Below are 22,798 nucleotides of genomic sequence, written 5' to 3'. Positions count from 1 at the left end.
CTCTCTTCCCTTCTGTTTCAAGAAGTCTATCTGCACATACCACATCCCCTCCCAAGCCCCCACTCTTAAATATCACCTGCTTTCTGCTCCTTTAATCACCTCAATGGGCATTCCTTCATGCAGTTTACAGCAGTCTGTCATGCAGAGGTAAGAAGAGAAAAAAATCTTTCAAACAAAAGTGAAGCAATCCATGCAAGCTGTAACTACAACCAGGTCCTAAGAATGCTGCATGAGACAAACGCTTTCAACACGAGGCATATGCCTATAAAAACCACTAATCTCAGATGTGACAGAATACCTGCACCCACCACAATTTGTACATCTTTTAGCTTATAGACAAATTCATAATTCTTACAGGTTCTGTCTATTTGTTAAAAATAATTAGATTCACCAGATAATTAATTTTGGGATAGATTATTGTAGTTGTTGAGTTGTGAACAGATACAGTTTCCCAGTGAGAATATCTTAAAAGGCATTGTTAGCTAGATTTTGGTGCCACAGCACCCACTTTAAAAGACCCACCAAGTGTTATGCTGGCTTTGGTCTCTTAAAGTACAATGTAAAGATTGTATTCATTGGTTTATCACCAAAAAAGTTGAGACGCTGAGTAAAATGTCAATAACAACAGAAAGCAAGGACTTGCATTGGATCATTTAAACTCTATATATAATAGAAAGGGGTACAGACTCCTCCTCTAGCTCTACTGATTGTTCAGGTGATCTGTGTTCACATTAACGCTCTTTTCTGAGTTTTTTTTCTCTTTTTCTACTTTCTCTGTAGTTTTCGAAATGTATATTCAATTGTCTAAATAGGATCATTAACGCCAATTAATCAGCATAGCGCCGTGATCATTTGTTTTGTTTTGCCCTCTTCTTGTTATATAGATATTTCAGTCTTATGTCACTTAGGTCACTTTTTTCACTTCTTTTTTCTTTCTGCACTCAGAAATATGTTTACGTCACTTGCAATGCTACAATTTACTACACTAACATACAGCGCAGATGCACACATACACACACGCACACCAACATACAGAGCATATACACACACCAACATACAGCGCATATGCACACATAGACACACACACACACACACCAACATACAGAGCATATACACACACATCTTTAGTGAGCACACAACAGTCCATCAGTTAGATTAAACATGAGCACACTCAGATTTGTCTCATGGAATGTACACCGAGCTGGTTCGACGGAAAAGAGATTAAAAATTTTTAATCGGTTAAAAGACTTAAAAGCAGATATTGTTCTTCTACAGGAGACACATGTGTCCAAAACATCTGCGCACACTCTCTCCTCTCCACAGTTCCCTCACATGTACTCAGCCTGCTATAACTCCAAACAAAGAGTGTAGCCATATTGATTAACAAGAAGATAAACTTTAACATTAGCAACACTACAATAGACCCTGAAGGTAGATTTATAATACTTAATTTATCTATTCAGAATACAGATTTTTGTATCGCTAGCATATATGGACCAAATGTTGACAACCCCTCCTTCTTTCATGCTTTCTTCACTTCACTCTCTGATCACTCTGACACCACACTTGTAATAGGAGGAGACTTCAACCTGGTACTTAATGCAGATATTGACAGGCTCAGTACAGCAGTGAGTCAGAGGAATTGGCAGTCTGCAGACATTCTTAAACAGTACATGAAGGATTTTGGTATTTGTGATGCTTGGCGTTCACATCACCCCACTCTGAGGGATTATAGTTTTTTCTCACCAGTACATCATTCTCACTCCCGCTTAGATTACTTTTTAGTTAGCAGCTCCATGATGATGGATATCACAGACACACAGATTCATCCTATCAATATCAGTGATCATGCACCGGTGTCTATGTCTCTGACACAGAAAAGAGTCACACCACCAATCAGGAACTGAAGATTTAATGCATCATTACTTAAAGAACAAGATTTCATTAATTATTTCAAAAAGGCGTGGTCAGCATATTTAGAAAATAATGATCTGCCAGGAATATCACCATGTGTTCTTTGGGAAGCAGGAAAGGCAGTAATGCGGGGCAAAATAATATCTTACTGCTCGCATAAGAAAAATAAAGAAAAAATACTTGTGTTAGAATTAGAACAAAAAATTTAATCTTTAGAAACTGCCTATGCTGCCTCACCAATTACCAACCTGAGGAAACTGAAAATGGAATTAAATGAAATAATTGATAAGAAGATACAATTTCTGTTGCAGAGGCTGCGTTTGGAAAACTTTGAGCATGGAAATAAATCTGGAAAATTCCTGGCCAACCAGTTAAAATTAAATAAAGAAAAAACAGCTATTTATTCTATTAAAGACTCAACTGGTAACATTACTCATGACCCACAACAAATAAATAACTCTTTTAAAGACTTTTATGAAGTCTTATACTCACCACAGATTAATCCATCTGATACTGAAATTGAAGAATTTCTTAATAATATAAATCTACCAAAACTAAATGACGATCAGGCTGCAGCTCTGGATTCACCTCTTTCATTATCTGAATTTAATGAAGCCCTAGAGCATCTCCCAAATAATAAAACCCCAGGCCCAGATGGTTTTCCAGCAAAGTTTTATAAAGAATTTTGGTCTGAGCTAGCACCCATTTTTTTCAGAATGGTAACTCAGATTTAGAATGATCACACGCTATCTCCAAACATGAACTCTGCTAACATTAGCCTGCTTCTTAAACCAGGCAAAGACCCCATACTCCCATCCAGCTACTGCCCAATCTCTCTCATTAATGTAGATCTTAAAATAATTTGCAAAGCCCTTGCCAAAGTATTACTCCATTTATTATACATCCAGATCAAACAGGCTTTATCAAGGGTCGGCACTCAGCCAATAATACACATCGACTAATAAACATAATAGACTATTGTTCTATTAACAAATTAGAGACTACAGTCATGTCTTTAGATGCAGAAAAGGCATTTGATCGGGTAAATTGTAAATTCTTACTAGCAGTTCTACAAAAATTTGGATTCGGTTCATCCTTTATAAACTGGATCAGAACACTACACAGCTCCCCAAATGCACGTGTTAGGACAAATAATCTTTTTTCCCAAAGCTTCAGTCTGCAGAGGGGCACCAGGCAGGGCTGCCCACTCTCTCCCTCTCTTTTTGTCATTTTCATTGAGCCACTAGCAGCAGCAATCCATCAAAATGCAAATATTAAAGGGATTCAAACTGAAAATATGGATCATAAGATAAGCCTTTATGCTGATGATGTATTACTTTTCCTTGGGAATTCACAAGCTTCCCTTTTGAAGACTATCACACTGATATATAAGTTCTCATCTATATCTGATTACTCTATCAATTGGAGTAAATCAACAGTTTTGCCTCTGAATTGTAGTTACCATAGAACCTCTAGGACACCACTAAAGTCAGGAAATATTAGATATTTAGGCATAAATTTTTCCGCCAGACTTGGTACGATTAAATCATACCCCCTTATTAAAAACAATAGAGGATGATCTATCACCTTGGAATAGTTTACCTATATCACTCATGGGGAGAGTTGCTGCCATTAAAATGATGGTTTTACCAAAAATTAATTATCTATTTTCACTGATCCCTAATAAACCTTCTCTTCCTTGGTTTATTAAGTCACTATATATTCAAACATCTCAAATTTTTTATGGAAAAACAAACCGTCAAGAATAAGCTTAAAACTTGTGTTATTAGACTTAACAGCTGCGTTTGACACTATGGACCATGAGATCCTCATTTCCAGGCTGGAGCGGTGTGTGGGCATCTCTCCTGTTCTCTTTATACCTGCTGCCACTTGGAGCTATTTTTCAGAAGCATGATATTTCTTTTCACTGTTACGCAGACGACTGTCAAGTGTATTTTCCACTGAAACACACTGGTTCATGCTCTGTCCAGCCTCTCCTTGAATGCCTTAGAGACATCAGGGGATGGATGTCACTAAATTTTCTGAGTTTGAATGAGAAAAAGACAGAAATCATGTTGTTCAGACCCAGTGGCATCAGCAGTACCCCCTGTGTTGACCTTTTCTCCTTGGCCCCATATGAGAAATCCATTATCACTAATTTAGGTGTAAAAATGGACCCGACTTTAAGGCTTGATACTCAGGTGAACGCAGTGGTGAAATCCTGCTTCTTTCAGCTGAGAAGACTGTCAAAAATCAAGCTTCTTCTTTCAAAACGTAACCTCGAAACAGTAATACATGCTTTTATAACATCTCGTCTTGATTACTGTAATGCACTTCTGACTGGAATTAGCCAGGCCTCCATTGCTCGTCTACAGCCGGTGCAAAATGCTGTGGCACGATCACCCCTTCTCTTCACTGGCTTCCGTTTAATTTACGAATCCATTTTAAAATTCTTTTATTTGTTTTTAAGTCTCTTAATGGTTGTGCTCGATTTTATCTATCTGAACTGCTGCACCCATATGTTCCATCTCGTTCCCTTAGGTCAGCAGACCAGATGCTTTTACTTGTTCCAAAGTCGCAACGAAAACTCAGAGGTGATCGAGCTTTTGCAGTTGCGGCTCCAAAATTATGGAATAATTTACCGCTGTATGTCAGACAAGCTCCTTCACTTTCTGTTTTTAAATCTCATTTAAAAACACATTTTTATTCCTTGGCCTTTGACCCAGTGTGAGACTCTGACTTAAATCTTAAGACACTGTTATAGTTCTTAATTAATTAATTAATTAATTTAATCTCTTTCACATTTGTTTTATATCTGTATCTTATTGCCTTCTGACCTGTTTTTGGGTTTTTATGTGTGATGTTTTTGTACAGCACTTTGGTCAGCCCTGTTGTTTTTAAAAGTGCTTTATAAATAAAGTGGTATGGTATGGTATGGTAAAAACTTTACAAAAGCCAAAACACAGTGGCGGTCTAGAATTACCAAACTTTTTTTACTATTTCTTAGGCAGTAGATTGCAGTATAATTCAAAGTGGATCAAATCAAATTCATTAGACAACCCATGGCTGGATCTAGAACAGGCACTATTAAACATCATAACTGCTATAAAAGCCATAGTATAAACACCTCTCTGACAGCCTGGTGGGAATTTTTAAAAATTACTAAGTCTTCACTTATCCCCTGTAAATTAACACCTATTTGGAACAATCCAGATATTTGTCAGAAAAAGAAAATGCTGAATTTTCTGTTATGACGTGATAAGGGTGTAAATAATTTAGAACATATTATCCGAGATGGAAACCTTATTACATTCCAAGAACTTATATCAAAATATAGAATTGGCAATGGTAGATTTCTGGAATATCAACAACTTAAGTCCATCTTACAGGGAAGATTTAACCTTAATCAATTGAATCTAGAAATGCCTACATGGGTAACAGAATTTCTTAACCTCTGTACCCCAAAATTGTTGTCAAAATTATATAAATTATTACTAAAAACTGATGATTCAGTTTCCCTCCCAATTGCAAAATGGGAGCGTGATCTTTCTGTCAACTTGGATCAAAATTTATATGTTTAAATATCTTCAAAATGACTAAAAGACCCTGAGTACAACTTGTACAATATAAAATTCTACATAGAACACACTATACTGGACAAAGGATGTTCCAAATGGGCCTTACACACTCAAACATATGCACCCACTGTACAAGCAATTCAGAGGAGAATTATCTACATGCTCTGTGGTCTTGTGTACCTGTTCAGAGAGTTTGGCAGAGGATATGTGAAGACCTATCCACATGGTTTAGCTGTCATGTCCCAACTTCCCCTAGAAGATGCATCTTAGGTGACGTCAGTGAATTAGTCATGGAGTCAAATATATCACACATAGATCTTACCGCCTTGAGCATCGCTAAGAAAACTATCCTCATGAATTGGAAGTCAAAAAATAAACTCTGTATTACTCAATACAGGAATTTATTAATAGATCATGTTAGTTTAGAGAGAATGTCTGCTTCTTCAAAAAATCAATTGGAGGAATTTGACTCTCTTTGGTTCCCACTGATCAGCTCCATTACTTAGTGGGGGTGGTTGGCTGTGGGCAGGGCACCGTATTTCCAACTCAGGCCAGTATGTCCTGTCGCTTGTTTGAGTCTACTGTCGAGTGAATGGGCGTCTACTGTGAGTGGGCCACCCTCTGCGGTGGGTGCGATGGCGCCAGTCCCAGGTTCTGCAGTGCTCCGGGATGCTGTCACCACGGGCCCGGGCTCACCTCCCCCTGCCCTGTGCTGGGGTGTGGGAGGTCGGGGTGCCTATTGAGCCAGTGGACAGCTGGCTCTCTTCTTCCAGGTTGCCTTTGTTCTTCCTGGTCATATGCCCCCCCCCCCCCCCCCCCCCCCCCCCACACACACACACACACACACACACACACACACACATCACTCACAGATGTAGGGTGGAGAGGCCACTTGCCTCTCCTTTTTAATTGCACTATAGTCATTATAATCCACAACACATACACACATACAACTTGATACACACTGGACCTTTGGGGCAGGTATGTTACCCAGAGGTTGATGTGATGGGGCCGCTGAGGTGGCCCCACTCGGATCCTCATTACTGTCTGTCCTCAAATTTTATTTGCACTCTAGACATGGAGGGTTTTGGGGGGGCAGTGTGGGCAATCTGACGACCAGCAGTTGGTGCTTTTGGTACAACTGTCCACTCAATTTTAACTGCACCCTATACACCTCATTCATTCAGAAACAAAAACACATACACTTACAAGTTGGGAGGGGGAGGGGTGGATGGGTCATCTCACACCCAGATTTCTTACACCTCGCTCGGGATGTGGGTCGGGTGGTTCCTTGGGGACCGGGCTGGTGGTGTCTTGGGGTCGCTGTTGGCCCTGGGGCGGTTTCCACTCGCCCCATCTTCAGAGGGTGGGTAGTAGGGTTTAATATTTTTCCCGAAAATGACATGAATCAAATCCCGGGAAATGACGAGCCATTTCGCGGGAATACCGGGAAAAATATTTTTAATTTTTTAATTTTAATTAGGCCTTCTGTAGCCTGTGTCGGGCTTAACCTATTCTGATATTGTAGAGCTAGCTTTCCAGCTATGTCCTGTTATGCCCAGTAGGAGGCAACGTTGGCTTGATTAATGCAATAAAACCTACATCTCGGCATTCGAGTGCTCGAGCTATGCGGTGTTGTATCGTTCCTCAACACTCCCTTAACAAATATAATTCGAATATTCCTGCATTGTACATGGAATTATACCAAGCTATTTTACAATTGCTGGTGCAAAACAATACGGTTCATCTCCACACAGCATTGATAAAGGCTCAGCCACGCTGTCGTGGTGACATCTGTTGCACTATATTTCCACCAGTGGAACGCTGTAATAGTAATTGAAAAGTTAAGAACAATCTTTTTTGCTCCAGCCTCTGACGGGGACGGTCGCATTCTATCTCTCTCCCTGCCCTCCCTATCTTTCCTGCTTGCTGCTTGCTGTGAGAGCGTCTCTTGCACACTGTTCGAATAAGAATAAGATTGAGAGCAATATGGATTTGGCAAACTGGGCCTTCAAGACCATGGATCGAATTTTTTCCACTATGAGATCTGGGAAAGGGGAGCCTGCGTGTCCGAGTGGAACAGACCCGGTTGGATACGTCATCGACTCTTGGAGCTCGTGGAGACCTGTGTGCTTCTCGGCCCTAGAGGTGGAAGACGTGGAAGACGCTTACATATTTGGCTATCTGGTAGCGGTATCTTTTCTGTTTGGGCTTGGAGGATACCTGATTTACCGTGAAATCAAGAAAACCTGGACGGCAGTTCGACATCTGCAGAGGCTGCCGACCCAGGTGGATGGGCTGACCAGAATGGTACAGACTCAGACTCAAAGCCTGATGAACCTGAGCCGTAGACTTGGGGAGTAGCAGGTGAGAGGGGTTCGATCTGGAGATAAGGTACGGTTCTGCTCAGTGAGGACGGTAACTAATGAATTTGGATTATTGGATTTATTGAATGGTTTCCCAGTGAGACTGAAGGCTGTTGAAAAAACAAGCAGCCTGTTCCAAAACAACACCTGCATTATCAGAATTCGGCTCCCTAGCCGGCCTTGGCTGGCAATCATATCTCTCCAGAACTATGTGTGAAGGCCGCTATCCCCCTCAGCCCTCTCTGTGATTTGTGAAGCTGGATCTGGTGTACCAAGGCTGCTGATGAACTTCCATCACTATCAGCAAACTGTTTGCCTGGGAGCTGGCATCTGGGCTCCACAATGCCCCCACCCTCTCGTCTCCGTCTGCGTCCCCTCCTGACCCTGACCCTACCCACCATACTGCTATCCCGGCTTTATATGTGCAATATGCTTTTTGCTGAGGTGTTTTTTGGAACCTCGTAAGGTGTTCTTTATGAACACAGTATGAGATGATTTTTTTGAACCTAACTATCCCAATGTATCTCTTTCTGTCTCTCTGCTAAAGGTAGCGCCGTTGTGAAACGGTTGCATGACCTCAGACATCTGTCCCCCCCTGTCTGTGTTATGTTTTTGGATGGATGTTCTGTTAACTGCAATTTCCCCATTTGTGGGACTAATAAAGGCATTCTTGATTCTTGATTCTTGAACTACCGTACTACACTATAATATGACATAACACAGGGCCTTGAGTAATGCACTACGACTTGGTCATTGCCATTCTGGCGACAGCAAATTTATAACGCCGTGTCTAAGGGTTAAAGTAGGTTCGTTGTGAATCTACTTTAACCCTGGCCAAACTGGCCAATCCTTATAGCCCATATAATGCAATATAACAATATATAATAATATAAAGTATATAATACAAAATACCTTAGGCTAAACACATTGCCTACGATTTCAACAAATTAAAGAGGAAAAAAGTACAACTGTGTAATACCTCTATTAAAACGCTTGAGATGAAGGCTGAAGCCAGCCTTAAACGGAGGCTGAACGTGCTTGAAATGAAGAGTAATGCTTTTCGCATTAAACGAACCCTTCTCTCAATATTTCCTTAAATTTAACATTCTGAAGCTTTCTTTTCTTTCTGAAAGTCAAATCGACGCGCGCGACTTTTTTTTCTCGGTTTCCCGTCTAATGTTTCCCGGGAAATGGGAAATGGTTCTGATCACATTTCCCGGGAATCCCGGATCCCGGAATTAAACCCTAGTGGGTAGCTATGGATGAATGTGTGTCTTTGTGTATTTGTCACTGTCTTCGTGAGTATGGGTGGGTTTATAGATACACATATAAACGGTGTATCTATGTTTATATGTGTGTGGGTGTGGGTGAGTGTGTATGTACATGTATGTGTATTTGTGCATAAATCTGTACATGGGTGTGCTTGCGGGTGTGTGTGTGTGTGTGTGTTTGTATGTATGGCTGGACCTGGGTCTGGGCCTTATGCCTTGCCTCCTGGCAGCTCCCTGCTGGTTTCCTCCTCCCCCCCTGCCCCCCTGGGGTGTGGGTGCGTCAGGCTTCCTGGGTGGGGCTGGACGTTCTGGCGTGGGAGCTGACCTGCTCCCCTGGGGGTTGTGGCGTGGGGCTGCTGTGGCTTCTTCGGCATGGGGGGGGGGGGTCTGTGGGAGGGCGGGCGGTCCTCGGGTGCCGGGTGCTCTGGGGCCCTGCAGCCGGCCTGTGCAGGGGGCTGGCCGCTGGGGGGGGCTGGGTTCTCATCGCCTCGGGTTCTCTGGGGCCCTTGCTCCACGGCTGGGGGGGAGCTCTGTCTGGGACCTCTCTCTCCCGTCTGCTGGGGTGGGTGTGCGGTTCTCTTTGGAATGAGTGGCCGCGGGTCTTCGTAGGTCTTGATGGGCTGCTGGTGGCCTGGGCCTCCTGGGCTTCCTGGGGCTTTCTTTGCCCACCTCTAGCTTCTGATGGGCAGAGCTGTAGTGTTCTGCCCTCATTGGTAAGTACATTTCATGACACAAACACATACACCCACGTAATAATAACACAAAATGGTTGGTTTGTGTAACCATGCTTCTTCTTTTATTTTGTTTTCACCACACAATTTTTAATTTTGCAAATATTGTCAGTATCTTATGTTTAACAAGTGATGAACTATTTGGTTTACTTACTTGCACTCCTTCCTGTTTCTTTTTTCTATTCTTTCTTCTTTTTTCTTTTTTCTTCTTCCTCTTTCTCTCTCTTTCTCTTTTCTTTCTTTTCTCTTTTCTTTTTCCTAAGCCTGTCAGCTCCAGCACAATTTGTCACATATCATGTTAAAAATATTTAAAATAAAATAAAGGGTCACACACTAACAAGAGGAGCCTATAGAGAACCTATAGAGCTCATCTTGAAATAGCAAATTTGTTTGGCACAGCAACGCATTCAGATCACAGTTCTGTTTGCAAGATCTGCCAGACATGACAGGGTTTAAAAGAAAAAAAACAAAAAAAAAGAAAGGGGTACAGACAACAAGAGAGACAGATACTTTATTAATCCCACACCGGTGAAATTAGAAAACAATTAAAATAGAAAAATAAATAAGAAACCCCCAAAAAGACCTCAGCATACTCATCAGATGGACAAGGTCAGCTAAACAAGTGACTAACAACACTAATATTGCTAACAACAACGCGCTAGCTAATGTCGCCATGGTCTCTGTGTGTGGTCCAGAAGCGGGTTCGTTGAGCTCCACAGCAATGAAAGCCAATACAGAATTAGAAGGTACCTTGGAGAAGGCAATGCACAAAAAGGCTCAGGTGAGCAGCATTCTACAGGATTTACAGGCAGATGTTTCAATAATGAAAGCATCACAGGCTAAAATGGGAACACGTCAATGATCTCAAGCAGATGCACATGTTATGGACTTGGAAACCGAGAATGAGCAGCTTGATATAGAAGCTAAAGTGAGAGCGCACCAATATGAGGAGCTTTGAAGAACAGTGGAGAACAGAGATAGACGTATAAATCTATGCCTTCTTGTTGTGGAAGAACACACTAAAAATAGCAAATTGTGGAAACTCGTGAGAGATATCATATTGAGCACTCTAGGTGTTGACTATCTGGGACTGCTACCAGATGAGGGACAAAGCCAAGAGTGATCATCATACACTTTCAAAATTATCTGGAAAAGGAAACGGTGCTTGTGGACACGAGACTAATTGAGACAAGGGGGGAATTATGTGGAATAACTGTAAGATCTCATTCTTCCCTGACATGACAAGAGAAGTAGTGGAGAAGAAGAGAAAGTTTACCAACATCAGAAGGAAATTCATACATGGATATCAGATTCATGCTGGCTTATCACACTATTCTCTGTTTTAAGTGGAATGGAGAAAGAAGAGGAACCCGTAAAGTGATGGAGCTCATTACAAGCCAGAAGTCACAGGAGTGATGACGAACAGGATCAGCTCTGACAGATCGGTCCATCATCGGGAGGGACTCTTGGGGCATTGCGGCCTGCAGAATTTATTCACAAAAAGCCCAGATCATGGGAATGAAAGCGGGCCCAGGGACAATATTGTGACGAACAGATTATAGTTTTTATGGACAGAGATTGTGAGCTAAGAACAAAAAGTCAGTTGAAAGTTTAATTTAAAGTATGGGGATTTTGGGGGGAATTTCTGGGGATGACCACTGGTACCATTAGAGATAGGGAGTGGCTCGGATAGGTGCTCTTGCATTTGGGTCTGTGGGAAGGTGAATGACTGTTTTGGAATTTGTTTGGTTTTTGTATATGTTCTGTAAAGGTTGGCTAAGTTTTGTTTTAGTGTTTAGCACAAACATGGGTTATATAACACCATGAAATCTTTGTTTTCTCAGTACAGAATATCTTTTTTATTATTATCATTACAGTGAATTAGGCAATTCACTGTAATGATAATAAAAAAGATATTGGCATAATGTCTTTATATGAGAAAAACATTCTGGTTGTAGCTACACAAGAACATAAGAATGGGTGAGAATGTTATGATAATTACTTATCATGTAATGGATTGTCTAATGACAATTATGAACTACAAGTCACTAGAAGGTGTTCAGAGTGTAAAAAGCTCTCACACTAAGACCAGATTGCACATAAGGCTTTTGGTTTAGACAAGAAAATTAAGGAAATGTCATGTGTCAAGTGAACATTTCTGTATTAAACAAGACCATCATCTTTAAATCTAACCAAGTGCATCCAATGTTGCTGTCATTACAATTGAAGAATGAAGTGCAAGCTCTCATTTTGTACTTCATCCCCCCCAGATATCATAAAATCCAGCACCCTGCTAAGCGGAAGGAATGTGGCCGAGGACTAGTGAGTGTCAGAACCACTATCCTAGATGAAACAACAAAGATCCATGAATACATCAGGAAGATGGCCACAAAGGATCATGTGCTTAGTGAGTACTACAGGCAACAGAAAAAAGAAAGAAGAGGAGCAAGAACAGGAACCATCATGAAAGGACAGGCCTGTGTATGGCATGTACCACCAGCAGATAGAAGAAAAGTGGCTGACATAGAAAAATCCTACCAATGGCTGGACAGAGCTGGACTGACAGACAGCACAGAGGCACTAATCATGGCAGCACAGGAACAAGCTCTAAGCACAAGATTGACATAATCAACTAGACATAATCAAGGCATTTGAGGCAAGCAGATGGGTTGGTCCATCCCCTTGCCTAGATTTGGGCTCAAAATAGAGAAAAGAAAAATGGTGTGGATACCAGTTAAAAAGTATATCCATGTAAGCTGTCTTTGGCTATTTGTTGGGAATACAAGATGTGGAACCCCCTCAAGGCTCTATGTCCTCAAGTCCCATTAAAATATTTTCTACAGTACACGCACTGCTAAATAGTGTTGCCCCCACAGAAATTCCAAAGAATCCACATGAATTGGTGACATGTATTCAGTAAGTTTGGAAGCCATATTTTTATTGAAGATTTTACAGCTTTCTAATTTAGATGATGTTTCCAAATCTGAACAACTGCTCTGATGAGAAATGTGGTCTTACTACTTGTCATGGCCCTAACCTAACAGACCCACGAGACAACTACAATCAGATGACAATCAGAAAACATCAGTTAAAGGAACTCTCGTGTCTCTCGTGTTTGCGAACAAGCCGGCATAGTAGAACACTTCGCTGCCCTGGAGAAGGCAACGAGACTGTAGAGACTGAAGCTACTAGCAAGACATGCTACACGTGTGCAAAGGGAAGTATAATGTGTTTGGACAACTGCACTGAATACATAAAGAAATAAGTTAAGAAGTGGAAGCTAAATAAGCAAGCAACTGAAGCAGCAGCGTTGTATATTGTTGTTAATGCCTCAACTGCACTGAAGATTCAACGTAACATTTCCCTTCAAAGAAGCAGTAACTTATATCAAAAGATAAGAAGATTCAACTCCACAGTCCTCAGCATCTACTTTCACGCAGTCAGAAGACTTACGCAGAAGCCAGCGCATACGCACACTCACTGAAAAAGGGAAATCTTTACAAGAGGCAAGGTTACACAATTTAACCAAAGATTTTCAGCGAATCTACAAGAAGTGGAAATACCACATAAACTCCTTAAAAAAAATGGTAAAGAATAAAGATATCGATTTAATACCAGAAGCTGTGAGTGCTACTGTATAGACACTATTGCAACAGACCTCTGCAACACTTACGATGAGATTAGAAATATTGAAAGCCCTGATATGGAAATAAGAAGAAGATGTGATGTTTGCTGTGCCTTCAGTGATGCAGCCAGAGCAAAGGCTCAGTGCCTTTTGGAAGAAAATGGCGATCCAGATAGTATTCCCTGGCCAGACTCCGAGTCAGTGTTTGGAGGCAGTTTATCCATCATCAGCTCTAAAATCACATGTAAGTTAAAGTCGATGTCTGGGATGTCTCACCAGTCATCTATAGTCACACTACAACAAAGGCAAGAAGCTGCAGCTGAGGTAGCAGCCACTGAAGAGGTAATTAAAATAATGAAAACACAGCATCAATGTGAGGAAGAAATTAGGGAACTTGAAGTTGAGGATGCAAAGAAAAGAGCTCAATTTCTAACAGAGAGCACCACAATAAAAACAAAGAAGAGAAGAAAAGGGAAGTGGAATTATTGAAAGAGCTGCAAAGGAGCAATGCAGCACAAGCAAGATTAAAGGTCTATGCGGAAAGCATAAACAGCAAGGATGAAGAAAGCCCTCCTGTTGTTCATTTACAAGCAAACCAAGATAGTTCTCTCCCACAATCACGCTTTCCAAATGTGCACTCTAAACCATTCAACCCTTCTCAAGTTGAAGATCTCACAAGCCAGCAATCTGTGGAGAAAACCGAGATTTTAACTGCAAATGAAGCAGCTTCCATTGATCTTGTTAAAACTCTCACTGAAGCAATCACAGCCAACAGAATCCCAATCCCAGAGCCAACAGTCTTCACAGGTGATCCGCTGCAGTATAATGATTGGAAGTTATCCTTTCAAACATTAGTTAACCGCAAAAATCTGCCAGTGCAAGAAAAGCTTTTCTTCTTGAGAAAGTATGTTGGAGGTTCAGCCAAGAAGGCTATTGAAGGTCACTTTCTAGCTGAAACAGACGCAGCATATCGCGCTGCCTAGGAAATGCTAGATGATAGATTTGGAAATCCCTTTGTCATAGGCACGTCTTATCATGACAAAATTCAGTCATGGCCTAAAATTGCCACCAAGGACAGCAAAGATTTACGTGAGTTTGCTGATTTCCTAAGCAGTGTTGAGTCAGCCATCCCTTATGTACAAAGTTTACAAGTTTTACTGTAAATGACATCGTGGAAAATCAGAGAACAGCAGCAAAGCTGCCTGATTGGCTAAGTTCACTTTGGAACAGAAAAGTTACCGAGTTCCAAGATGAACACAAAATGTTTCCTGATTTCAGCCATTTTGTCAAATTTCTGAACAAAGAAGCAAGAATTGCATGTAACCCAATCACCTCATTGCAGGCAATAAAGCCAACCAAACCAGACAACAAGCATCCATACAAAGACAAATCAAGAAGTAGTACACTATGTGCTAAAACTCTTTATTTTTCTCTTCTCCTTCCCCTCCAATTAAGAGGGTTAAGCGAAATGTCAAAAAAGTAACTTAAAGGGCCAAACTGTATGTTATTTTTGACATCAATTCGCGGACCGGAAGTGGGCGGGGCCGAATGTGGCCCGCGGCCGTAAGTTTGGAGACCCCTGAGTTAAAGGAACTCTCGTGTCTCTCGTGTTTGTGAACAAGCCAGCATACTCTTTGACCATTTAATTGTTGGCTAGACAGATTAGATACAATAATAATAAGTTTTAGTTACCTGGACAATTTTCTCACTAATTAACAGCCTCTAAATTGACTATAATTACATTTACCTTTGATCGTAAAGATAATCTCATCTTAGTTTACAGTGTATTTTCCAATCAGAATCAGAAGGTTTTATTGCCATATGGGTGAACAGGTTCACAGCATTAGGAAATTGCTGCGGTACTTCGTGCTTACATTAAAAACAAATAAGTATAAAAACTATAACACAATATTACAAATATACAAATTACAAATATACAGAGATATTAGCAAACTATAACTATAACACATTACAAAATATACAGTGCAGAGAATAATTATGATAAGTCATAATCATTTAGTGCAAAGCAGAAACCAGATGAATGCTAAAGTGACATAATAAAGTGACTGTAAAGATAAAAGAATGTAAACTATAGTCCATGACCATGACAGTGCAGTGATCAATGCAAACAGACAGATGCATAAACAGCATTTGTGGAGGTTGGTGGTAACAGTCTTAGGGTTATTGTCCAACAGCAGAGGGAAAGAAACTGTTCTTATGGCGGGAGGTTCTGGTCCGAATGGACCGTAGCCTCCTGCCTGAGGGGAGAGGGTCAAAAAGTCTGTGCCTAGGGTGAGAGTGGTCAGTTGTGATCCGACCTGCATGCCCCAGTGTCCTGGAGGTGTACAGGTCTTGGAGAGATGGGAGGTTGCAGCCAATCACCTTCTCAGCAGAGTGCACAACGTACTGTAGTCTCTGTTTGTCCCTAGTGGTAGTAATGGAGGAGGTAAGGACAGACTCGATGATGGCAGTATAGAACTGCACCATGGTCCTTACTGGCAAGTTGAATTTCTTCAACTGCCATAGGAAGTACATCCCTGCTGGGCCCTTTTGACGACAGAGGTGATGGTGGGCTCCCACTTGAGGTCCTGGGTGATGGTAGTTCCCAGGAAGCGAAATGAGTCCACTGTGGTGATGGGGGTGCCAGTCAGGATGATGGAGGGTAGAGGTGCTGTGTGCTTCCTAAAGTCCACTATAATCTCCACTGTCTTCTGGGCATTCAGCACCAGGTTATTGTGGCTGCACCAGGACACCAGATGTTTCCAACAGGCCATATAAACTCAAAGGTGCATTCACACTGATTAGAGAAGACCCTAAATGTCTCCATTACCTAGATTGACACAGAAGGTCACTTCAAGTAGGGACCAAGTCATAGGGGCAATAGAGCCTGGGACCGACAAATGTAGAAGTTGTAAAGCTTAACAAGGTGAGAACGCCCTTTGTGCACCCTGACTCTCCAGTATGCAAGACAGCCTGAGGAAGTTCTCAGGATGTTTGGTACACTGCAAGAAATGTTGGTTCTGAATCTATGAAGTCTTTAGAACCCAGATGAATTACTTCCGAAAGGATACAAAGAAGGCATGCTTACCCAGCTAACATAGCAGTAACCATAGATGCAGTCCATATCACCTTTAGAGTCACTTTACATCCATCAAACCGAGCTTTTGATCAGCCTAACATCTTCTCTGATGGATGTCTTGTATATTTATGCTTGCCTGCATGGATGTTAAATGATCAAATCAGTGGCTGCCACATGATTACATTTAATGTCAATTCACACTTTAGCAACAGAAGTTACATGTATTCACAATTTTATTTTTAGATTAGAGGCTCATTGATTTTTGTTGTTTTTTGTTTTTTTGTTTTTTTTTGTTTTTTACTGTTTTAACTGTGGTTTTATTTAATTTTATTTTTGGTTCTTTTTGTTTTTATTGCTCTAACCATTGTCTTCTATGCATATATTTTTAATGTTATGTGGGGTTTTTTTGTCTGTTATGTTTTTTGTTATATGTATTTTAAATTTGTTTGTTTTTACTTGTGTACAACACTTTGGCCAATGGCATTCATTTTAAAGTGCTTCATAAATAAAGTTCAGTTGAGTTGAGAATTAAGTGAGTGATTGAGGGTGCTGATAAACTGCTGATAAATTTTATGAAGGGAAGTTGATTGCTGTGAAAAGTAATCATAGCTACAGTGCCGTGCAAAAGAATCAGCACTCCTCATGGTTTTTTTAATCTTTCTGCATATTCCTCGTACATAAATGTTTTAGATCATCAATTCTAATCATGGATTGTGATTATCAAGATTTTTTGGAATGTATGTTCCATTTCACTAGCCACACCCTGGCTTGATTATTGCTAAACCTTAATGGTGTGTGATACTGCTAGATTTGGTATCGATCCAATACCAAGTATATACAGGGCCAGTGTCGCCAATACTGATACCGATACTTTTTAATAATTATAAAGAATTTTCCTGATGTTTAAGTGTTTTGTGATAAAGTGTACAAAATGATCACTCAAGAACAAATGAAATGAGTGTTCAGAAAGTATAATACAAAATGTAATAAGAAATATCCCTTCATTCACTAATTTTCTGGATTTTATTTAAATAAAGAAGCTGTACAAAATTCTCTACATTATAAAACATTTACGCTTCCAGCCCTGCCCCCTATTTCCGGTCCGTGATTTGATGTCAAATGCCACCCTAACCCTTTCTCATAATTGGATTCACCTGTGTATGTAGGTCAAAGGTCAATGAGCTTACAAAACAAATTTTGTTTTTTAAAAATAATTAGTGCTAAAGGTATTCAAATCAATAAAACGACAAGGGTGCCCAAACTTATGCACCTGCCTAATTTTGTTTAAATAATTATTGCACACTTTCTGTAAATCCTATAAACTTCATTTCACTTCTCAAATATCACTGTGTTCCTCTGCTATAAGATATATCCATCCATCCATCCATTTTCTTCCGCTTATCCGGGGCCGGGTCGCGGGGGCAGAAGCCTAAGCAGAGAAGCCCAGGCTTCCCTCTCCCCAGCCACCTCCTCCAGCTCATCCGGAGGGACCCCAAGGCGTTCCCAGGCCAGCCGAGATACATAATCTCTCCAGCGTGTCCTGGGTCTACCACGGGGCCTCTTCCCTATAAGATATATTTAACTGAAATTGCTGATCCGAACAACCAATGATTTATAAAGGGAAAATCATGAAAATTATCAGGGGTGCCCAAACTTTTTCATACCACTATATGTACATACGTATGTATGTCTATGCTTCTTTCCCCTCACTTTCACGCTGGTCGCCATTTTGCTTTCTGTAGCTATGTGAAATCAAGCATGAAAAGGACTGTTGCGAGATCACGTGAACAAAACTGGCCATCCCTGGTTGTAGATTGCAAGTTGTGGTGAAATATTACTATAATGCAGTGATCTAATGAGAGAAAACAAATCAGTCTGGTATCAGTGACAGGGCGGGGTGCACGCCCATTTGTTAACTGCAGTGATTGTGAAGAGTTCAGGTAGCGAACCGGTGAAATTCTCAGCCCAGCACAAGACAACCTTAGCACGGTGCAGCGTTCAGGGGATCAACTGCTGTCTAGAACGCTGTGGTTCTGATAGAAAGGTGTCAGAATATACAGTAGATCTCAATTTGTTGTATATTGGGCTGCATAGATCCAGAGCAGTCATAGTGCTCATGCTGACCCCTGTCCACTGCTGAAAGTGCCAACAATGGGCATATAAGCATCAGAACTGGACAACATCTTTGTTTTAGATATCACAGCACACCTTTAGCAGTCTAATGGAGTCCATGCCTCAATGGGTCATAGCTTTTTGGCAGCAAAAAGGGGACCAAAACCATATTAGGCAGGTGGACATAATGTTATGCCTGATCAGTGTACATATATACACTATGGTCATTATAGTAAGAAAGGCTGAAATCTACTTCTAGGTACTATAGTGAAGAAAAATAGTATTTTCATTTATGTCATAAATGTGATAACATTTAAATGACATTTGTATCGTAGCTGTAATTAGAGTATTTAGCAAACAATTTTTGTCTAAAAGGAAAACTAAGCTAACGTCCTTCTTAAGGATGAATAGCTTCCATCTTGAGATGTACAATGGATGCAGCAACTGTTGTTACAAATAACAGCTGCAGGTGAGCACTACTGAAACAAAAACCATAGGATTAGCACAGGTAGGGAAATGTACAACCAATCCACCATTAACAACAAAAGGTAACAGCAGACCAAGAGGCCTGTAGCAAAAAAAAACAAACAAAAACCCTTTGGTAAGGGTGTTTTTTTATTGCTTAATACAAGAAGAATTTCTTCTTCCAGTGCTATTGCATTTGGAAATAACATATGCAGTCTTGAAGCAATAAATTTTTTACAGTGTAGCAGCTTTCTGGGGGGAGGAGTGAGTGTTTGGAAAGGAAACATCAGGTGGCTAGTTGAACCACTGAGCCTGGACACTTCTGATTTATCTGTGCATTTCAGATTTATGTTGCTGACCTCTTCACCTCATGGCCATTTGTGTTACCCCTGAAGTTCTGTTCATGTAATCATCCCCCCTACACACACGCACGCACGCACACACACACACACACACACACACGCACACACACACAACCCTACCAACCACAAAGAATACCCCCTACTACAAACTGCCATGTCATCTATAGTTTGGCACACACGTACACACCTGTGTTAATGTGGTAGTCGAGCTTTGATTTGCTTCCATCCACATCGTGGCCTGCTGAGGAAAGGCCCTTTAAAGATGTCATTAGTCTTTAATATAGAAATGACCCACAAGTGCTAAGGTGTTGGGCACTGCTATTTTACTGTATTCTATGGTGTGTATGGTGTATGACAGAATTTTTAATGTTTATGTTTGTTTTTTGTTACTGTCACTGAAAGTAAATGTTGTCAGGTGACTAATGCACATTGAGGCAACTGTTTGTTGTATTTGGCACTATATGAATAAAATTGAATTGAACTGATGAAAATGTAACTAGCTTTCAATGTATGCATTATAGCATATAACTACCAATGATAATTAAGTATACATAGCCCTTGAAACCAGTTAACTAAAGGAACAGTTGTATTATTTTGCAATGTGTAGTTAACAAATTCCTGTATATAAGTTGAGTCATACTAAACGCTGTAAAGAGAACAAGATAAGTCTGTGCCTTATTAAAGCTGCCTCTAAGGAATTAGAGTGTACCTCCCTCTAGTGGATGTGAAGAGTTAAGGTTTCCTTATTTATCTTACACTGAACCTTGGTGCAGTCCCTCAGTTCATCCTCTGTCTGAAACAAGCTGTTCTAGATTTAATCTAGCATTTAACCCTGTCATGGTCCTGGGCATTTGACCCAGTGTGTCACGTAGAGCTGTGTGTCAAGCAGGAACTGGACCCCAGTGCAGGATTCTGGAGGCAAAACTGAAATTAGAAAAACACAGCTTTATTTGCTGCAAAACACAGGGAAGGCATACAATATCAACTGGCCTGCTCGGGATCCAGGAATAAAATAAAGAGGAAGAACACCAGGGAAGACACAGTGCAGGGAAGATGCCATGTGACCGCCAACATGGCAAAGAACTGAAGAAAACACAATATATACACAAGAGGTATATGTTGTGTATATACCTCAAGGACAGAGTGGAAGCAGCCAGGGAGAACAGGTGAACAGAATGACACTAACAAGAAAAGAGGAAGCAAAACTGAACACAGTCTACACAAAACAAGGGACTGGCAAAATATAGCAGGAAGTTAGGAAACAGGGAAACAGAAAAGCAGGCTTGATACAAGGGGAGACAGGCAGGCAGAAGAACACAGGGAAGTAAAACCAAGTATAGAACACAAGAGATATGAATAACCCAACAGCTGAATACTGCTGGGCAAAGTGAGGCTTTGTGAAACACTGAACCATTCAAAGCGTTTGTGCTGGAAATGAATCGAAGCTTTGAAACAATCTGAAACCCATCTCCACAGACACCTGCTAGCCAATTTGGTTATCGCTACATCTTGATAACGCCGTACAATGAAACATTGACACAGACAAACTCTGCACACATCCAAACAAAGCTACTGATTATACCTGACTCCCCATAATTATGATTGACACATGTTTTGGAGAAACAAGGAGACTGTTAGACAGCAAGTTGCAACTGTAGTGAATAGTGTGTGTCAACAAATACTATTTTTCTCTATGTTAACATTTGTGATGCTTTTCAGTTGCTTAGTAATTCAGTGGAACACACAATAAACCAATATATAAAATAAAATATACTGAGAAAAGATGCTATGTTTATTGTGATAACCACACAGCTGTCTTTGGGCTCAGCCAGCTTTGTTTTTTGCCAGCCTTGTGTCAGGTAAACAGGTTTTTTGTGAAGGAAGACACCTGAAACACTTTGATTAAAAAAGTAAAACATTTAATATATTAAAGAATCTGGAAAATACACACATGGCCATGTGTGGAATTAGAGTAAGAGTGTGCTCTCTCTCTCTCGCTGAGCCTGTGTTCCTGTCTAATCACAACATTTTTATACTGTCAGCCTCCTGTTATCTATAACATAAACAATCTCTGGGTGCTATGGGTTGACCTTCGTCACAAGCTGGTTTTCATGACTCATGATTCCTCAGCTGTGGAGTCATGAAGCACATCATCTTCCTGATGTTTTAATTATGCATCCTTGTGGCCGTTTCTCAAGATAAGATGTACTGGAACAGAGAAGTTAATCTAGTACTTTCTGATCTGTTGCTCTCTAATGTATTATTTAATTGTTGATTATTCGGTTAATCCAATGTTTATTATTTAATTTACTGGAGTTTACCTTTAAACATTTGTCCTTAATTCACTGAGTAAAAAATAATCCCTAACACTTGCCACAGCCTTGGAAAAATAAATAAATAAAAGATTGGATGTTTTTGGTTGACTTTTAAGCTTTCCGGGAATTCGTGTCATCAGATTTGTTCTACACACTGTCAAACAAAACTAGAAGCTGGCATAGCATTTGGCTTTACTTTGTATTCAGTCAAAAGTAAATGTTTAAATTAAGAAAAACTAAGTCTTGTCCATCTTTAAAATAAAGGCTAACATTATGTTTTGTCATGGATTAAATCCGGACCAATCGCAACAGTCATTTTCACATCTTCACACTGACCAAAAACTTTTTAAATCTAAGCCGAGCAACCTCTAAACCATGAAGCACCTTTCCTTAACTTTATTTTCCGTGATGTTGGAGCCCTGCTGCCAGCCTGTGCAGGGGGCTGGCCGCTGGGGGGGGGCTGGCTTCTCATCGCCTCGGGTTCTCTGGGGCCCTTGCTCCACGGCTGGGGGGGGAGCTCTGTCTGGGACCTCTCTCTCCTATCTGCTGGGGTGGGTGCGCGGTTCTCTTTGGAATGAGTGGCCGCGGGTCTTCGTAGGTCTTGATGGGCTGCTGGTGGCCTGGGCTTCCTGGGGCTTTCTTTGCCCGCCTCTAGCTTCTGATGGGCAGAGCTGTAGCATTCTGCCCTCATTGGTAAGTACATTTCATGACACAAACACATACACCCACGTAATAATAACACAAAATGGTTGGTTTGTGTAACCATGCTTCTTCTTTTATTTTGTTTTCCCCACACAATTTTTAATTTTGCAAATATTGTCAGTATCTTATGTTTAACAAGTGATGAACTATTTGGTTTACTTACTTGCGCTCTTTCCTCTTTCCTGTTTCTTTTTTCTATTTTTTCTTTTATTTTCTTCTTCCTCTTTCTCTCTCCCTTTCTCTTTTCTTTCTTTTCTCTTTTCTTTTTCCTGAGCCTG

The sequence above is a fragment of the Archocentrus centrarchus genome, unplaced genomic scaffold (assembly GCF_007364275.1).
Source record: "Archocentrus centrarchus isolate MPI-CPG fArcCen1 unplaced genomic scaffold, fArcCen1 scaffold_27_ctg1, whole genome shotgun sequence".
NCBI classification, from domain to species: domain Eukaryota; kingdom Metazoa; phylum Chordata; class Actinopteri; order Cichliformes; family Cichlidae; genus Archocentrus; species Archocentrus centrarchus.
Note: the sequence above shows the minus strand (reverse complement) of the source record.